The 8,261-nt window shown below is 39.4% G+C and overlaps 1 pseudogene; it reads left to right on the top strand.

Moving 5' to 3' along the window:
* Positions 1-476: 476 nt before the first annotated feature.
* LOC119254813 (nascent polypeptide-associated complex subunit alpha-like) lies at positions 477-1,111 on the top strand (annotated as a pseudogene).
* The last annotated feature ends 7,150 nt before the right edge of the window (positions 1,112-8,261 follow it).

The following is an 8,261-nucleotide window of genomic DNA, read 5'->3' as shown; positions in this document are numbered from 1 at the left end:
AGATGCGGGAAGTGAGAAGATATACCAGAGACAGAGTGGAGAGCAGAACAGGTGCATTGACTGAAATATGCTGCTGAGGGGAGCAGCAGGCAAGACAGGAGAGGTCTGCTGCACCATGTGGGTCATCTCCCTGGCCGGGGGATGGAACTGGTGCTGCAGTGGCACAGAATAGCTGGATAACTTCAAAGTGCTGCCTCTTAACCCCTTCGCCACCAGGAAGGCCCCACCATTAACAGTTTCTGCCATTTTTTTTCTTCCACTTGTATCTCAAGCAGTCCTCTTGTCCCTCTCACTTCCCCCTAATATAATAGCCCTAGCTGTCATCATTTTTAATGTTATTACTTCACTGCCTAATAATAATTTTTCAATATCTACCCTTAACCTTTCTTAGACCTTGTTAATTTTAGTAAGCAAGGTAATTTTTAAAAATACAAATTGGTCTCTCTGCCGCCATCTTGGTTCCACGTTCTCAGAAAATGCCCGGGGAAGCCACAGAAATTCCCTGCTACAGAGCAGGATGTGCCACAGCCCCAGTCTGAGACAAGGTCTAGAACAGAATCTGATAGTGATGAATTCAAGGAACAGGATTCCACACAGGCAACCACACAACAAGCTCAGCTGGCAGCAGCAGCAGCTGAAATCAATGAAGAGCCAGTCAGTAAAGCAGAAACGGCCCAAGTGAAAAGAAATCACTGAAGGTTATGTCCAAACTGGGTCTTCAACAGGTTACAGGGGTTACTAGAATCACTATCTGGAAATCTAATACTATCCTCTTTGTCATCACAAAACAAGATGTCTACAAGGGCCCAGCTTCCCATACTTACATAGTTTTGGGGGAAGCAAAGATGGAGGATTTATCTCAGCATGCATAGCTGGCAGCTGCCGAAAAATTCAAAGTTCAAGGTGACACTGTCTCAAACATTAAAGAAAAAAAACACAGATTCCAACTGTACAAGAGGACAGTGAAGAGGAAGAGGTTAATGAAAAGGGTGTGGAAGTTAAGGACATAGAATTGGTCATGTCACAAGCAAATGTGTCCAGAGCAAAGGCAGTCCGAGCCTTGAACAACAGTAATGATTTTGTACTTGTTATTATGGAATTAACAATGTAGTCATCCGCAAAAGGGGACTTCTTTTTCCCTTTGGTGTTTCAAAAGAGTAACTGATGCTTGGTTTGAAATTTGTACTGTTTATATTTTTAATAAAGTTATGGCTTCTTGTTGGATAAAAAAAAAAAAGAAATACAAACTGGATCATATTATTCTTATATATATATATATAATTTAAATTAGGATAAATAAAATTGATTTGGAAAACTGTATATGACTGAGAAATTTAGGATTCCAACTCTTCAGATGTGTGTGACCACACCACATCCACCACCACCAAGGCAGCCATAGTTTCCCACCATAGTCCAGTGTGCTTCTTCCTTCACTCACTCTCTACCTTCTCCTTCCTCTACAAAATGGCTTCAATTTCAAAGTAAAATTTTTTCTAGGGTTTTTTGTTTGTTTATGATTCGTTGGCTTGCTTCTTAATAATGCACAGATGAGCAAAACCATCCAAGTTGTGTCTTTCTCTATCAGGCTTATTTTGTTTAACCTACTTCCCTCCAGCTCCAGCCATGCTGTCACAAATGACCGACTTTCATCTTTGTATAGTTGAGTAATGCTCTACTGTGTGTCACTTCTTTTTAACATAAAATAAAAATATGTAATCACTCCTTAAAATTCTTGGTCATGTGTGAAAGCACTCGAATCAAATTAGTTTGATCAAAAAAAAAATGTCTAATGGAATCTAAGGAAAGAGTCAGCAATTAAGCTACAGGAAAGGCAAAGCTAAAGCAGGATATCAGAAATAACTGGACACCTGGACTCACACACCACTGAGCTACTGTCTCCTTCTTTGTCTCAGAGTTTCCTGAGCTATTGTCAGATTCTACACTTTATAATCCTTTTGTAATAAGGAAGACCATTAGCTATAAATAAGTCCTCAGATTTACAATAAATAAAACCTTTTTCTTAAAAATGAGGTTATCATTATGTTTATAGTTTTCTAAAACATACTTTTGTTTAAATAATACCAGCCAGGACAATTGGAATCAAAGTAAAGAGATGATAGAAAAAGGAGTGCTTTCAAATTATTTGGTTTCAAATATAAATCCAAAGTTCTTAAGTAAGGACTTATGCAATTTAATTGGAGTAAGGCATATATTACTGTCCTATTGTACTCATATTACAAAGTTTGTAGTTTATTTTCTCTTTTATAGTATAAATTGACTTGCATGAAAAATTGCAAACATATTTCAGGGAATGAAAATGAATTGTGGTTCCAAAAATATTTACAGAATTCCTGCAGTTTTGTTCAATAAAAGACTACTGTGTTGCTGTTTTTCAAGATGTGAAGTCAGTTTTTTCCCTGTTGTTGTATTGTTAGCAGTGTCATGCAATTGACAAAGGCATCCAAAAGAAAGTAGCATTTCTCAATAGTCCTCAATTTCCACATGTAGTCACAGAACTTTGCACAGTATGTGTTTGAAGCTAATTTGCTTCCATTCTTATTCGTACATAAAATATATGGTTTCTAAATTGGTTTAATGGAAGTAATTATCAGGACCATATTCACTGGAAGTGCTGTATGTGAGAGAACTCCATAGAAATAAAAAAAATACATTTTCTAGATAGACTTGTATAACCATTTTAGCTCAAGAAGCAAGCAGATCAGCACTACATGGTTGAACAGAAGAATCCTTATTAATCTTTCTTGAATTTAATGTGTTCCATTAAAATTTAAAATATTTTGAAGATTGCTAGGAACTTGTTTTATTTAATATTAAACTTCCATTGTTACAAACAAGTAAAATTTTCTTATGACTTTATATATATATGTATTCATGTAAATGGTTACTGTATACTACATATGCATATCTATATACATCCTTACTGAAATCCATATTTGTAATTTTCTTTTCTTTTTCCTTTAAACCACTAACATTCATATTTAGAGTTATAAATCCAAAGCATTCATAGTGCCTGGATTGCAGAAAACTTTACATAAGAAGCTGGTCAAAATTAAAGTTATATCAAGGTGGTTTCTTCTTTTTCATAGATCAGTTAACCCATTGGAAAAATAGAAAAAAATTGTTATGATTAACCTAGAAATTAAAAAGACAAGATAGCCCATAACAAATGGACTGTAGGGTAAATGGTTTTCAGACTTTTCTGCCCTCCCACCATTAGGATTGCCCTGCCTGATGGGGCACCTGCAGTTGTTACTTTGTTGTATTATTTACTTCTGTGGGCCACCGGAGGAGTATTGAGGTAGTCACCAAGAGAAGCAAAAGCAGGAGAGAAGCAGGGAAGAGGCAGGAGAGAGAATGGGGAGAAAGAAGGCCCGAAAACCCAGCCCAGGGTGAAGACTTGCTGGGGGCTTAGAGGCCTGCTGGCCTCGTGGCCCCCTGGCACCCCTGCCTGCGGTGTACCTGGTAGCTGCTCTACATGTAACAACTCAATAAAAACCTGAGAAAGCCATCAAGGGCTGCAAGACTCTCCTTTATCCGTCTGCTGGATCAGAAAACCTGCACTGTGCCCATCCTGCCGCTACAATTGGCGTTAAGTCTACAGGATGTTCCGATGCAGATGGGTATGGAGCCCTCTGAAGACCTCAGGAGGGACTGAGGAGTAGCGGACTGTGTTTGCCTGTGACAATGCTGGACATGCCACGGGAGCACAGGTAATGACCAAAGTCCAGGAGCTGTGGAAAGAGCTGAAGACACTGCAGGAGCACAGGAGGTGTACAAGGTCCGGGAGCTGCAGGAGGAGACCTCTCGTGGAGGAGGAGACAGTGGGAGAGGACCAGCCCACTACCCCCGAGGCTGCAGAATTGTAGGGGAAGAAAGGACCACGATTCAGAGCTCGCCCAGTGCTGATGCAGGAAAAGACTGATGGCCTTGGACTTACAATACCACCAAAAGGTGGAGGAACTTTGGCAGGGTAATGTTTTGGGGACCCTGGGGGAGGATGTTATTGTTTGTTAAAGGAGATGGGAATCTGGGGGTGGCCAGTGGACCACGGTGTTTAAAAGCAGCCTGTGTACTGTCCAGCAGCTAGGCAGAGGGTAAAAGCCAACTTAGGGAAAAGCTGCTGCTGAGATTGGGAAGCCATGAGCGGCTGTTAAGCAGCCTGAGCATGCTAAAGAAGGCCAGTGAGTCTCTTAAAATCACCTGTGGATTATGCCCTGCTCACGGTTGAGAGGATGAAGAGCTGAGGAACCCATCCTTGGGGGATGTGTGGGGAACAGGACTTGTGGAGCTGACAGCCAAAGAGGGAACCCAAGAGAGGCTGCATGTGGAGCTTGTATCCACAGATCTCCGACCCATGTGCAAAGGGTTGGCCTGAGTGCAGGGTTCTGCGTGTCGCATTGGTGGCTATGAAAGCCCAGTGTTGGAGTGACCACAGACAGAAACCCTGAGGATTGGGCGATGACCCCCAAAGAGCAAAGAGTCGCCAGTCCAAGAGAGAGTGCATCCTGGGGGTGGATGCTGTGTTAGGCTTGTGACAGCCAAAAAAGGCCAGCAAGCCTGATGGCTCCTGGCGTGTGATGGCAGATGCCTGAGTGGTCCCCCCTCATTTGAGCAGTGCCTTAGGCAGCAGAAGTGGTAGATCATCTGCTGGTGACAATAATCGCCTTTTGCCACTAGGTTGGTGCCCTGCCTGGAATTATTTGTGTTCTGTAGTATTTTCTTTTGTGGGCCAGGGCTGCAGTGTTTATGTTTGTTAAAGGGTGGGTCACGCCTGCTGTTTGTGTTTATTAAAGGAAAATTGTATACATAGGTTGATTGTATGGCAGAAAACCCTGAGGGGGTGGATTGTAGGGTAAATGGTTTGGTAAATGGTTTTCAGGCTTTTCTGCCCTCCCACCATCAGGATAGATGATGGATCCTTGTGGTCCTGAATGCATGCCTGATGGTGGGCACCTGGAGTAGGGTGTGGGCATAGGTAGATGGGATTCACCTGGGCTTTTTAAGGGTGGCGTCACAGGGACGCCAGCAGAAGCCGAAAGAGAAGCCAAGAAAGCAGCAGCAGAAGCCAAGAGAGAAGCAGAGAACGCTGGAGAGCCCAGATAGTGAGGATTTGCTGGGGGTTGGGAGAACTGCCAGCCTCCCGGCCCCCCAGCACCCCTGCCTGCCATATGCCTGGTGAACCCCAATAGAAAACCTGCTCAATGACCATTCCTGACTCTACAAAAGCTAAGACTGCAGATACATACAGTGATTTTCAAGAGAAAGTATTAAATAGAGTGTATTTGAAAAATACTCTTCTGAAACTTATATTTGAAATATGCTGATAAAAATTGATAAATATTAAACAAAAATAAGTAGGGTAATTGATATATACAATCCTGCTTGTTAATCTCTCATTTATTCAAATATAGGAATAGATATACAACCATTACCTCAGAATTATAGTCATCACTACATTTTCAGTTCCCGTAAAAACTCAGAATCAAGTAATTTTTCATAAGTTTACATTGATTAAATCTCGAGGGATAAAGGAAATATTTTCTCTAATGAATCATTTTAGGCAAATGCCAGAAAACTTCAAAAGCTCAAGAAAAAATACAAATATTTTGGGATACAAATTTATTAGTAATGTAAGAACTGATAGGTAGTTTTGAAAAGTATTATAGAATTCAAAAGAGCTTATTAAAGTAATTAAATACAAATGGCAGTAATAAAAATATAATGGAAAGATGACTGGACAATTCCATTGGCTAAAAAGTCAATAGGAAAGGCTGAAATTATTTTAGTTATATCAAAACTTCATCTTTGTTATGAAAATTTGAAAGCAGAAAATAGAAACTCTCCATGACTCTTGGTAAATTGTCTAAAAATGTATTTAGATATTCCCTGCAAGAGATCATGTATGGAAACTCTACCATATGTTGGCAAAGTACAGAATTTAAAACTATAGGCAGAAATCAACCTACAAATTAAACACTAAAAAAAAGTTGGTTTACAAGTAACAGAGAAACTAGTGATAATGAGAAAAATAAAGTTTATCTTTTATTATGTTAAAAGCCATCATTTCACTTCTCCCTTATATTCCCACATTGTCTGTTAAAAAACTATTTAGAAAGAGAATCCCTATAGTCAGGTTCTGCCAGTCTAATGGCTAAGTGTCTTCAATGCCAGTTATTTTAATAATTTACATTCCTCTATATAGACATCTTCTACTCAATTCTTTCTGCTTCCTTTCTTTTGATTAGATTTTATACATCCCTAATTTGTCCAATATCAGCATTTTTAGTGATCCCAAAAATCTTCCCTCCTTTGTTGAGTACTGTAGGGGTGGGAAGGGCACAGAGCATGATTGGAGTAGACGGGGTGAAGGAGGAGAGTCCTGGAGCCCTCCATGGCTTTTCCAGTCTTTTATTGGGTTTTGTCAGGTACAAGGCAGGTGGGCGGAGGCGGGGGGGTGGGGTGGCTGGCAGTAGCCTCCAGCGAATCTTCACTCTTTCTGGGCTCTCCAGTGTTCTCTCGTGGTCTTGTCTTCTCTCTTGTGCTGGTTCGGCTCTGCTGGCATCTTGTTCTTCTGATCATTCTCTTTCGCTCTGCAGGCATCACGGTGACGCCACCCTTATAAGCCCAGTCTTAGCCCAGGTGTAGCCACCTGTGCATACCCACACCCTAGTCCAGGTGTTCGCCATCAGGCATGCATTTAATCTGATGGCGGGAGGGCAGAAAAACCTGCCCAGAAAAACCTACTTATTTACCCTATACAAGTAGGAGGCAATTATGTTCTGATATTAATCTCTTTAAAATGTTTGTGGTTTGCAGGCCACCTATTAGATTATATATTTGTTAGTAATAACTTGAGTGTTGCTGTGAAATCTCTGCTACTAAATTTTAAGCTCCCTTGAAACATCATTTCCATTTTCTCATTCACACTGAAAAAGTGCCTTTTTCCCAGTAATGTTTTTAAAGTATTTCCTAAATTAATATGCTAACTATATAGGGAATCACCTGCTTTTATCAAATTCTAAAAATGTATAAGGAAAGATGTTTTGATTAACGTCTTTATTGATTAATTATTAGAACATTTTGTAAGTAATCTTGAAAGCAATCACTTTTTTTTTTTAAAGATTTATTTATTTATTCATATAAGAGCTGGGGTACAGGCCAGAGACGTCGGGAGTGAGAGGATTCACCAGAGCCAGAGTGGGGAACAGAGCAGGCAGATTGACTGAAGTACACTGCTGAGGGGAGCAGTGAGCAAGTCAGGAGAGGTCTGCTGCACCATGTGGGTTGCTCCCTGGCAGGCCAGGAATCGAACTCTTGCTGAAGTGGCTTTGGATTGCTCCATAGTGTGGTGCTTAACCCCTTGCACCCCTAGGGAGGCCCCTCAATCACTTTTTATTTACACTCAGAACTCATGTGTAAGGATGATGACCAGTCCAGAACTCAGAACTGGTCATAATGGAAGTCATTATAATTAACAGATTAACAGGGTGTATCTCACGAATTGTGTTTTTACTATTGGCAGCATTTTTTATGTAATCAAACCAAATTATGATACTTCACATTTAATCGAAGTAATTCTCAAGAGCTAGTTTTTGTCTACAATTTTTCTTTGCTTTTTAGTCACTTAGTAACTATAAGATGGTTAATATTGTTAAGTAAATTCTATATATAACACTTCATTTTAATTATATATCAATTATTTTGGGCAATGTGTTAAGATTACATGATGTTCTTTTTTGTGGATTAAATAATTGAAGAAATTTATTCAGTGTCATATAAAGTACAATACCAGTACATGTATAATTAGCATCCATAAAGGAAACAAGGAGAGAAGAAAAATATTCGAAGAAATTATTTTCCAAAGCATTCAATAAAATGTCGCTATAATATTAAGACATACTTTATTTTATAACTCCAGAAGCATCAATGAATTAACATGAGAAAGATTATAACATACATGATCTTACATTTATAATTGTTAATATTTCAACTTGGGATTACATATATTACAAGCACCATCATCACTTAAGTGTTTATTGTCATTAAAAGTCTTCATTGAGTTCTTCTATTGAATCCTCAGATTTCAGCACATTTTCACTCTATCAAGTGAGTTCTTTTACTTGTTTCCAAATAAAAAAATTATTATTTTCTGTCAAATACATATACTCACACTAAAACCCTAAGAGACAATTCACTTCCCTTTGGAGGAGGGCATCAGTAACAGATTTCATTTGGTTCTC

The sequence above is a fragment of the Talpa occidentalis genome, unplaced genomic scaffold (assembly GCF_014898055.3).
Source record: "Talpa occidentalis isolate TD23 unplaced genomic scaffold, MPIMG_talOcc4v2.1 talOcc4.3, whole genome shotgun sequence".
In the NCBI taxonomy this organism is placed as follows: domain Eukaryota; kingdom Metazoa; phylum Chordata; class Mammalia; order Eulipotyphla; family Talpidae; genus Talpa; species Talpa occidentalis.
The sequence above is the reverse complement of the archived record's forward strand: the minus strand, read 5'-3'. Positions and strand labels throughout refer to the sequence as shown.